The following is a 12,239-nucleotide window of genomic DNA, read 5'->3' as shown; positions in this document are numbered from 1 at the left end:
TTACTTGTATAATTAAGAAAGAATGAAAATTAAAAATGAGACTATTGTATTTAATAATTAAATACTCTGGCAACATAGATGTAATACACCTATAAAAAGTAGAAGGAAAAGTATAGACCACATGAAAATCTTATATGCACTAATCTTGGTGGTAGTAGAGTTGTTAGTCTTAGTCTATTGCTTTTGTAAAATAAATACCCAATAAGAGGATGTCTTAGTTTTATTGTTCTCTCTGCCTGTAAAACCAAGAGCACAGTATGAAAGATACAGATACTGACATAGTGTAGAATATATTATGAACTTTTTAATCCTTAATTGGAATTGGAAATATCTAAATGGATTCATGCTACATGACACACACACACACACACACACAATTTTGTGTCTAAATATAAGGTGTGTATATGTAAATACGTATCATATATATCATTCTATCAACTAAAAAGGATAGAAACAGTAGGTAATGGAGTAGCAATGATCATTCTCAGTACTTAAGAGTGTTCACTTAAAATATCAAATGTTCACACATACACAAAAAGAGTTCCTTGGGGAAATGGCTGGTTTTATGCCTGGGCAAGAAATGTCAAAATGAGAGTATAACATCTTGTTAGACCAAAGAGCAAAGAAGAAATTACTTCTCCAGCACTTGAAGATGGAGAAGTCAATGAGCTTCAATAAAAATAACAATTGCATTATATCTTATTACTATGTAATTGAAGCCCATCAAGTAAGTGAAATCCACAAATTCATAAGATCCAAAGATTAGGGTATTAAATTGTTTGAAGGCTTGTTTAATCACATATCATTTTTTCTGGGCAGGGAAGGGTCAAAGACTAAGATGGCCAATAATAGCACAAGTGTATCTCTAAGTTCTTGACTTCGGCACTGCATTGTGGCCAAAAAGATAGATTTCTTACATGCAAACTCATCTCCGAGTTGAAGTGTTCCACTGAATATGTGAAGCTTGAATTCTAGATAATTCTTATAAGTCACAGAGATCACTTTGCATCATTCCATAAGTCATAACCAAACAATGAAGTGAGATTCAAGGGTTGAGGACCTAGATACTAACTTTCAATGACAGGAGTATCAAAGCTGAAGTATATGCAGAATTAGGATTGGAGATACTGTTGCCATGTTTAGAAAGTACAATCCTTCACAGTTTTCCTCTTCCCATAACAATTCTTATCACAGCTGTGTGCTTTCTTCCTATCACTCGCTTTCTTCCTAAACCCCCAAGATCTCATCCCATTATGGCTTCAGCTTAAATTATAGAATCTTAAGGTGTTTATGAGGTGTGTCCTCAAACCACCACCCTTGGATTGTTCCTATTAACATGAAGACTTGTTTCTTGAATAAACAAGTTACCTTGTTTCCCAAATACCTAACTTAACAAGTTACCTAGAAGATAAGTTATATGATACAGGGTGTGGTAAATACTATTGGGAAAGGGGAAGCACTTATCAGTTATTCACCCATAGTAAATCTGAAATACAGTTGGGGATCTGTCACACTATTTTAATAATTAATCAGTCCTGTTCCTTGGCATTTTCTTCTATGGATCTTCCTTCTGCTTTCTTGATTTTTTTCTATGCGTTATGCTTATTTTCTCCAGAAAAAGCAGCCAATGTTTGAAACTGAGTAAACTCCTCATCCTACTCTGTGCCTAGGGAAGACTGGGCTCCAACTTGTTCATTTCATTTCTAGTTTTCTTTGTTCCCTGTTAACTATAAGTCTCCATGGTTCTCTTTTGGTTCTGCATGTCTTAGGACTAAGACACTGACTTGTTTGTTCAGGAATTACTTTTCAAGAGTGACTATATAGCAAACAGTCTGGGAAGAGAGATATAGTGTCTCTCCATTTGGAGTACAGGTCAATTTTTATTATCTTGGAAGATATAGTGTTTATCTTTGGAGCCAAGGACAGATATGTTTACTATTCAGTATAACAAACATACTTTCTCCCCTGCACCAAAGGTCAGGCAACTTAGTGGCCATTACAAAAGTCTCCTAAGCTCAGGATCCCTCTTCTGTAACACAAGCCTTTGCATGTTCTAACATCATCTGTCCATCTCTGCATCACACTGTTGGAATGGAGACTTGGGCTGCTGGTACAAAAATATTGATACTCTAGCTTTTGGCTGTAATAAACTGTCTTCATTTCTGATCTAGGAGTCTCCTGTCTATTGCCTCTATCTTTGTAACTTTGGTGGGTTAGCTGGAAACTTGCAAGTAGGCTAATATCTCAGGCCACTCACAATTCTTGATATCTGTTCCTGTAAACATAGAAGCAATTCCTTTAAAAACTTGTGTGCTTTCCATGTATCAGTTTAGAATGATGTCCATTAGACATAAGTCTCCTACAAATTTCTTCATGACAAACTCTTCTCTAACTGAAATCCTTAGGAAGCTGTTGTGGCACATTACATAAATATTCTTAGAGCTTTATTATTTAACAGAGAAGTTCTGGGACACATATCTTTAAGATTTTGTTTTGTTTCTTTTTTGACTTTTCTATCTGAAAGGGTTTGTAAGATACTGCCTTAGATCTTTTTGACATTTTAAGAAAGGATCTTAGTTTCAGGCTGAACTGGTCTGTGCCATAAGGCCCTTTCTTATTTTGAAAACCCATTGCTAGATGAAGTGACATAGTTAAGCCCTTTATAAATACCTCCAAATTCATGTGAAAACTGAGTAGTTCATTATTTAATCTACTTCTTTTTTCTCTTATTTTATTGTCAATAATAGAAGAAGCCAGGATATACCTCAATACTCCGCCTGAATCTCTTAAAGAATAAAGAAGAAAGTCAATACTGTATATCAAGAAAAAGCATTTAATAAAATTCAAAACTCATTTATGATATACTTTTCAAACTGAATATAGGAACACATTTAATATGATAAATGGTGTCAAAGAAACATATACAGCAAACATTATACTTCATGGTTTTCATGTGAATCTGAGAATGAGATAGGGATAATACTCACCATCCTACCAGAAGTTCTATCCATTGCAATAAGGCAAGAGAAAAATAAATAAAAATTATGAATATTGGAATAAAAAAGTAAAACTATCATAATTTGAAAAGTATATGACTGCATACAAAGACTATCTGGAAGAATCCTTGGATAAATTATCAAAATAAGTAAATGAATTTAATTAAATTACTGTATATAAATCATACATAAAAATGTGTCATATTCCTATGTACTAAGAAGAAAAAATTAGGATATTAAAGCAGAAACAATGCTATATATTAAATCAATACCTTTAAAATAACAGGACTTAACAAAAGATGTGTAAAGCTTCTAAAGAGAAAATCTGAAAATTAATGATCTAAGTGGAAGGATATCCTTAGATTAGAAGTCTCAATATTGAAAAGAGGTCAATTTTCAGTTTTAAATTCAATGAAATTCCAAAAAAATGACAGCAAATTTTTCTAGATATTAGCAACTACACATGGAAACACAAAAGATTTAGAATCTAGAATAGGAAAGGTAATTTAAAAAGAATAAAACTGAAGGATGTACCAGCTATAAAAGTTATTTTCAAACTACATCAATTTGTAAAGTATGATGTTTGTACAAAGATAAATATTTCAATGGCAGGGGATACAGATTCCAGAAACAAACCCACACATATATAGTAGCCTGATTTATGACAAAGCCACCTCCAGAGTTCAGTGGAGGAAATGATTGTCTTTTCAATAAATGATGGTGAGTCAATTGACTATCCATATGGAAAAAAAAAATGGGCCCTGACCCTATACAAACCATACCCAAAAATTAATTCCAGATGGATCATAGAAATAAATATAAAATCTAAAACAAAAAAGCTTAAGGAAGAAAGCTAGGAGAATATTTTCATGAACTTAAAGTTAGTATTAAACACTAATCTGTAACATCAGTAACAATAAAAGAAATATTTTTAAAATATACTTTGTGAAAATTTATAACTTATTTTGTCAAATGCAGTCAAAGGAGGAAAAATTGAGCCCCAGAGTTAATAAAGGTGTTTACAGTACATATATTCAACAAATGAGTCATCCATGCTACACAAAAGTTTTACAAAAAAAAAAAAACCCTAATAACATAATGAGTATAGTCTTGAAAAGTCAGTATAAAGGAAGATACCCAAATGCTAATAATCACATGAAAATACACTTTGAGGTATCAGTTATCAGTGACATAGACATACAACCATAGTGTGATGATTTCACTCCAAACCTACAAGAAGAGCAAACAAAATTCCAAGTATTGCTGAGGATATGGAGCAAGTGAAACCACAGAAATTTCTGGTAAGAAAGTAAATTGGTAATCCACATTGAATAATAGTATAGAGAATATTTACTATTGCTAAAAATGCACTTATCCTATGATCTAACAATTCACTCTTAGGAATAACCTGAATAGAACTGAGCTCATATGTACATTTCATGGATGCTCAACTCTTAACAGCAAGAAACTGGAAATCATTTAAATACATTATCAGGTATACAATGGATAAATGTCATGGTATATTCATATAACAGGACACTTGAGCAATGAGTGGTGGGGGAGAATTACTGCTGCATGCAGAACATAGATGAATCTTATATATATAATATTTCAAAACAAATATAGACATCAGAACATAGATGAATCTTATATATATACTTTATAGACATGAAAGAATATATGGACATAAATGAAGTTTCAAGACATGAATATAGAGTAAAAGAACTCAGAATTGTGTTACTAGGACATGGAAAGTAATTATGTTACTATTTCCTGGGACATGGGAAATATTCTATTCCTTGATTTGTGTGGTGGTTACTAAGTTGTATACATATGTAAAATTCAATGAGCTGTACTCTATTTGTTCACCTTATTACATGTAATGAATGTATACTTTAGAAAAATTTTTGCATGTGTTCCTAAGAAAAAATGTACTAGACTGTTCAAAGCAACATTAAACATTTACCAACAGAAAAATAAATTTTCATTTGTTTCTAAAATGTGCTATATTTATGAAAATTAATAAATGAAAGTTATTCATATCTAAAAACATGATTTTGGACCCCAAAGATGCAAATTGGAAAGTTGCAGAAGAATACATGTACAGTGTTGATACCACTTTATAAAAGTTAGAACCATACAATACAGAATTACATAGTTTGTAGTAAAATTATAAAGCAATAAATAGGGAGTGACAGGATGAAATCTATGCTCTGGAAAGCATAGAGGATGGATTGGATAAGAGAGAATAGCAAAAGAGAATTGGGGAAGAAGAATTGATTAAGAGGCTATTCTCCTAGAAAAAAATGATGAGAAGAAGATTACTAAGAACATATTCAGTGGGAATGGAAAAAGAGGAAATACTCATAAAATATTTCAGCAGGAGATCAATAGGATCTGTTAATCCATTTGAAATGGGAGGCAAAACAGAGGTCATGTGTATTTAAGAAATATATACAATTTAAATGCCAGCCGCTATGCCAGGTGTTTTACATATGTTATGCCATTTAATCCTGATAATAGCCTTGTGTGATACACATATTTATTTCTATTTTACAAATGAAAAAATATGAGATTCTTGCAGGTTATTTAATTTGCCCAAGGTCAAATGGCAAGGAAATGGAGATGCCCTATTCGAAGCCAGGTGTGTTTGATTCAAAGGTCATGCTCTTTTCATTTCAGAATGAATTCTAATACATCACAGCATTTAAACATTGTTGCCTTTGTGAATGGTGATGCCATTAACTGAAATAGGGATTTCAGAAAAGTAACATTTCTATAATATATAGGTGGGGAAGCTGTTGTCAGAGATGTTTTAACATTGCAACTTAATGTCTTTTAAGAACAGTGTATTTTCATCATAGAAAGGTATATGGCATAGTGCTCCTGGTCTAGAGCCTCCATCCACAGTCATGAGCATGTTAAACTAGAATATATTATTATGAACAAAAATGATTATAATATATCCCAATTATTAATCAAAGTTCTTGGTATTATGTCAATAATTTGTACACATTATCTTCTTTGATCCTAATTAAAACCCTATTAAGTCAATCCAATTATTATCTTCACTAAATACTTGATTTTTAAAGGCTCACCAAACAAATTGCTCAGTTACACAGCAGTAAATGGCAGCCTCAGAATTCAAGCACAGGGTGTCTTAACCACTTCAAAGTGTTGAGTGAGTACAGTGAAGGAATGTAAAGGATGTGAAAGAAGCATAAGGTTTTATGAACTTACAGGAAAAGATTAGGAAGAAAAGCCTATAAGATAAATTTAAATAAATAATTCAAAGAAGTTATGAAGCTAAAGGAAAAGTTATTTTTCAACAAAGGGTAGTCCTCAAAGTCAAATGCTGAACAAAAATTAATTACTCAGGTGGGTTCCAGGTACAGAAGGGATTGCTGGATTCAGCACTGAAGTAGTCTCTGTTGACTTTAGAAAAGGGTCATTCAGCAGAGACCTGAGCAAGCTAGTAGAGAAGTTACATCTTTAAGAAATTTGCCTGTGAATAGAGAAGAGGTGGTTTCTAAAGTAAAGGACTAAAATTCATACGGAATTACAAAAGAACACAAATAGCCAAAGCAATCCTAAGAGGAAAAAAAAGCAGGGGGTTCCCAACTTCAAGCTTTACTGCAAAGCCACAGTAACCAAGACAATTTGGTACTGGCACAAGAACTGACCCACAGATCAATGGAACAGAATAGAGGGTCCAGATATTGATCCAAGCTTATATGGTCAATTAATAAATGATAAAGTAGCCATGGATATACAATGGGGAAATGACAGCCTCTTCAACAGCTGGTGTTAGAAAAACTGGACAGCTACATGCAAGAGAATGAAACTGGATTATTGTCTAACCCCATACAAAAAAGTAAACTCAAAATGGATCAAAGACCTGAATGTAAGTCATGAAACCATAAAACTCTTAGAAGAAACATTGGCAAAACTTTCTTGAATATGAACATGAACAACTTCTTCATGAATATATCCCCATGATAAGGGAAACAAAAACACTTCTGTACAGCAAAGGACACCATCAGTAGAACAAAAAGGCCTCCTACAGTATGGGAGAATATGTTCATAAATAATATATCCAATAAGGAGTTGAAATCCAAAATATACAAAGAGCTCCCACACCTCAACAAACAAAAAGCAAATAATCCAATTAAAAATGGGCACAGGATCTGAACAGACACTTCTCCAAAGAAAAAATTCAGATGGTCAATGAAAAGATGCTCCATATCGCTAATCATCAGAGAAATGTAAATTAAAACCACAATGAGATATCACCGCACACCAGTTAGGATGGCCACCTTCCAAAAGACAAACAACAACAAATGTTGGTGAGGATGTGGGTAAAGGGGAACCCTCCCACACTGCTGGTGGGAATGTAAATTAGTTCAACCATTGTGGAAAGCAGTATGGAGGTTCCTCAAAAAACTCAAAACAGAAATACCATTTGACCCAGGAATTCCACTCCTAGGAATTTACCCTAAGAATGCAGGAGCCCAGTTTGAAAAGAAGACATATGCAGCCCTATGTTTATCACAGCACTATTTGCAATAGCCAAGAAATGGAAGCAACCTAAGTGCCCATCAGTAGATGAAAGAATAAAGAAAATATGGTACATATATACAATGGAATATTATTCAGCCATAAGAAGAAAATAAATCCTACCATTTGCAACAACATGGATGGAGCTAGAGGGTATTATGCTCAGTGAAATCCGCCAGGCAGAGGAAGACAAGTACCAAATGATTTCACTCATATGTGGAGTATAAGAACAAAGCAAAAACTGAAGGAACAAAACAGCAGCAGAATCACAGAGCCCACGAATGGACTAACAGTTACCAAAGGGAAAGGGACTGGGGAGGATGGGTGGGAAGGGAAGGATAAGGGGAAAAGGGGGAATTATGATTAGCACACATAATGTGGCTCGGGGAGCACAGGGAAGGCAGTGCAGTACAGAGAAGGCAAGTAGTGATTCTATAGCATCTTACTACACTGATGGACAGTGACTGTAATGGGGTATGTGGAGGGGACTTGATAAAGCAGAGAATATAGTAACCACAATGTTGCTTTGTCAGTGTTTATTCATGATACCAAAATAAAATAAATAAATAAAGGAGAGGTTGGAAAAAAGGATTTTTTGTTTTTGTTTATTTTAATGCATGGAAATTATTGCGAACAGCTGCAGTTGCAAGAATAAAAAGTGGTAAATGAAAGGATTAACTATTCAAGAAAGAAGTGATCATTAATGGTACAAGATCTTGGGGGAAGTACAGACTGCGATGGAACAGCTAGCTATGTTCAGAACAGAATAGAACCTTGCTCCTGTGAGAAAGGGAAGGAAATGATAGATGTGATTTGGGTTCATTGAGAAGGAGAAGGTTTTGCTTTTTAATGAGGGTTATTTTCACAAAAAGTCTCTTTACTGGGAGTTCAGCAACTTTCTCTACACTATAGAATCTCTGTAATAAATCTTTCCTGTTGTTTCCCCAAACTGGCACATTTCCCGGTTGCTTCTATGGCACTCAAATGCCTCCATAAGGCTGGGTAGCATCCCAGTTACTCTCACAATGCCCAGCAATAAATGTTATTTTAATGAAGGAATGAGTGAATTCTTGTGGGTATGAACAGAATTTCATCATGTTGTCACCACAATGAGGGAAAGAAGGGAAGAACCCCCTTCATCATGAAAATGCACCAAGAAGTAAAATGGAATGAGAAAGGGCAGCATTTAAGTACAATACTATTCATTTGGAAAAAAAATGCTTTAGTATTTTTTATCTTGAAGGGTTGTGTTAATCTCATGCTGGTTCAGTCCAAATAATATTTTTTAAAAAAGAAAATATGAGGTGGGTAATATTTGGGTGGCTCTTTTTTATTATATTGATCCAATTTTTTCCCAATAAATTCATTATTTTTGTTCCTGTTCTTTTCTTTCCTTTGCAAAGAAGCATGCAAAGTAATAAAACATGATTCTTCCTTTATAGATTCCAAATAAAACAGTTTTCAAATGTCTAAATCTTGATTTCTTTTTCAAATTTTAAAACTCTGGTTCTCTAAGATGTTAATGTTTCAAAAATAAATGTACTTGCTTCCTAAGAAGTCAAATATGTTGCTATTATTCTATGCATTTCATGCCAAAAAAATCATATATTAGATGTAAGGTAATGTGAGACATGGCTTTTTATTATATTGTTCCATTGTATAAAATGGCTTACTCAAAATAATCCCTTTTGTTTAATGTTTTGCACTTATATTTCATTATCAAATTAGAACTTTGGTTGAAATCTTTTTTCCTCCATTATATTTCTACCTTCTTATCTGCTGAACTGTTTTATTTAATTAAACACATATTTACATTATCACTTTACTGTTCCACTTCTAAAAAACACTTTAGTATTAATCTTTTACTCAACGGCAGTTCATTGATATGAAATTTAAAAATACTAATTAATCCACCCACCCATCTACCTTCATTGTCTTCAATATTCTCTGCTATCAATTTTAGGAAGTATAACACCTGCTTTTTAAAAACTATTTAATATTTTTGAATGAAAAAACAATGAACATGGGAGTGCAAATACCTCTTTGAAATCTGGTTTTTAATTCTTTTTTGAGAAATATTGAGAAATGGGATTGCAGGATCATGTGGTGGTTCTATTATTAATTTTTTGAAAGACTGTAATTATAGTTTCCATAGTGGCTACACCATTTCACATTTCCACTAACAGCACACAAGGGTTCTAATTTCTCTACATCCTCACCAACTCTGTTATTTTGTTTTTGTTCTTGTTGTTGCCATTGTTTATGGTCATTTCAACAGTTGTGTCATTTTTATCAGTGTTGTTATAATTTACATTTTCTAATGATTAATGAAGTTGAGCATCTTTGTATTCCCATTCTCATTGCAGCATTATTCACATAGCTAATAGGTGGAAACATAAATGTCCAGTGATGAGTGAATGCATAAAGAAAATGCAGTATATGCATACAGTGGAATATTATTTAGCCTTAAGAAAGAAAGAAATCCTGCCATATGCTACAACATTGATAAACCTTGAAGACATTATGTTAAATGAAATAAGCCAGTCATAGAAAGACAACTATGTCATGATTTCACTTATGTGAGGCATTAAAATAGTCAAACTTATGGAAGCAGAAAGTAGTTTAATGGTTGCCAGAGGCTGGGGGTAGGAGACATGGGGAGTTGCTACTCAATGGGTATAGAATTTCAGTAATGAAAGATGAAAAAGCTGTACAGATCTGCTGAACAATGTACATATAGTTAATAGTGTATTGCACACTTAAAAATTTGTTAAGGGTAGATTTCATGTTATGTGATTTTTAACACAATAAAAGCAAATCCACCTTTTTGTCTCAAACATAAAACCTCTTCTGTTTATTTCTAAAGCAAATCAATATTCATTCACTTATATTGAGACAAAAAGTCAAATTTTTCAATGTAATCTTATTCTTATTAACATTTTAGAAACAAGTTTCGAATTAATTATATTGCCTTGCCATTTCATTCTTAAGAATATCTTCATTTACTAGTAAATACATTTATGACATTTTAGTTACATTTATGAATGCAGTTTTATTTCCAATGCACTAGGTAAATTGCTGTTTAAAACTAGCTGATATAAATCCCAATCAGAATTGCAACCCCTTAAGTCAACTAATACAATATTACTAAAACATAATACAATTGACACAACTATACCATCTGCATCTAATAAAACAAACAAAAAACTACTAAGACTTCTCAGCTTCAAAGTTATAAATCAATGTGATTCACAACCAGGGTAAGTGCAATATTTTTCATCTTCTCCTTTTTCTTCCTGCCTGCCATCACCGATCCACACCCAAGCCCAGGAACTGATCAGAATTAAAGTGGAGAAAATATCCAGGATATTTTTATTTCAAGGATAAAAGACATGACTGAAGTTAAAGGAAACTGATGGATCACATTTTTAGGGGATAAGTTTTCAAAGCAACTGCAAACTCAGTGCAGGGAATCATGAGCCATCTTCTTTTCAATCAGGCCGGTCGGAATGGTGCGGAGACTTCCTTCTGCTTTCACATAATGGGTGCAGAACTTTGTCTTCTTAGACCTTCAGTAGAATGCAAAGCAACAATCCTAGGTTAAAAATTCTTTTGGCTGACAGCGGAGACCTGAGCAGTATGAAACATAAGAGCAAACCCTATTTTTGTTTTCTCTCTCTTCTCCATTTCCTGTAAACCGGGAAATTATGTTTTTGTTTTCTTTTTTTTTTTCCAGAGTAGTCAATTCTGGATCCAGGTTTGGTTTAGGAGAAATATTATTTAGACTTCTGGCCTTGAAAAAAAAGTGTGTTTCCCTAACCCAATTTCAGCTTAAGTACACGCTACTCAGCTGATGTTCTAGATAATACTAATGACTCGTTTTATTCTTTTTTATATTTATCTAAAAGGAGGAATGGATGGCAAGAGTAGAGTCAGGTATTCTGAGAAATGCTGGTCAGATAAAAATCATATTATCATTCTTTAATATAAGTTCATCATTTGTATGAGTGGAAAAACTAGAGAAATCATACTGGACTCAATTATATTGCAATTCATATTCAACTGATACAGGATAGGATTTTCTTGACTAAAACCATTTCATACCACTTTGGAATGCCATGCATTGGCAAAGAAAGTCCAAAGTAGAAAGTGAATGAGTAAGTGTGTATTATCATTGAGGAAATATAAAGTGGAGTCAGTTGTTCGGACTTAAACAGTTACTTGATTCTATTGCCAGGATTGTAAGACGATGCGCGATGGAGAATGTATCAATGTGGAGAATTAAGTCAAGAAACAATGGTTCTTTAATATATATGTTTAAAAATTAATAGTAGGTTTTAGTATTTTGGAAAAAGATAAAAGGTAAAGGGATAAAGTTTGAGATGTATTATTTTAGAGATTAATAATTAATAAATTAGGTCTATTCAGTCTTCATAGATGTTGCTGCCCAAAGTAGAAGTGGAAGAGTCAGAAAATACTGGATTTTGTATTGGAAGTTTGCAGTAGATGAAATTTATTTCTATCTCACTTGATTCTTCAGGATTGATATTTATATGGTTTTGTGTTTTGGCACGTGCACACACTCATATGCATGCACACAAACACATAACATGTATCTTTCCAAATAAAATTTGGGATTTGTATTCAATAACATTTACCTAGTGAATAAACAATATATGCAATTAA

At 33.1% G+C, this 12,239-nt stretch overlaps 1 long non-coding RNA gene across 1 annotated transcript in view; it reads right to left on the bottom strand.

Annotated features, from left to right (window-relative positions):
• Window positions 1-9,214: 9,214 nt before the first annotated feature.
• The window catches only part of LOC118968296 (uncharacterized), a 29,883-nt gene continuing 26,858 nt past the window's right edge, over window positions 9,215-12,239 (bottom strand). Inside the window, exon 3 of the long non-coding RNA XR_005055895.2 lies at window positions 9,215-11,122. This is a non-coding gene — a long non-coding RNA (uncharacterized lncRNA). The remainder of the gene's footprint in view (window positions 11,123-12,239) is intronic.

The sequence above is a fragment of the Manis javanica genome, chromosome 2, assembly GCF_040802235.1.
Source record: "Manis javanica isolate MJ-LG chromosome 2, MJ_LKY, whole genome shotgun sequence".
Classification (NCBI taxonomy): Eukaryota; Metazoa; Chordata; class Mammalia; order Pholidota; family Manidae; genus Manis; species Manis javanica.
Note: the sequence above shows the minus strand (reverse complement) of the source record. Positions and strands in the feature narration are given on the sequence as shown.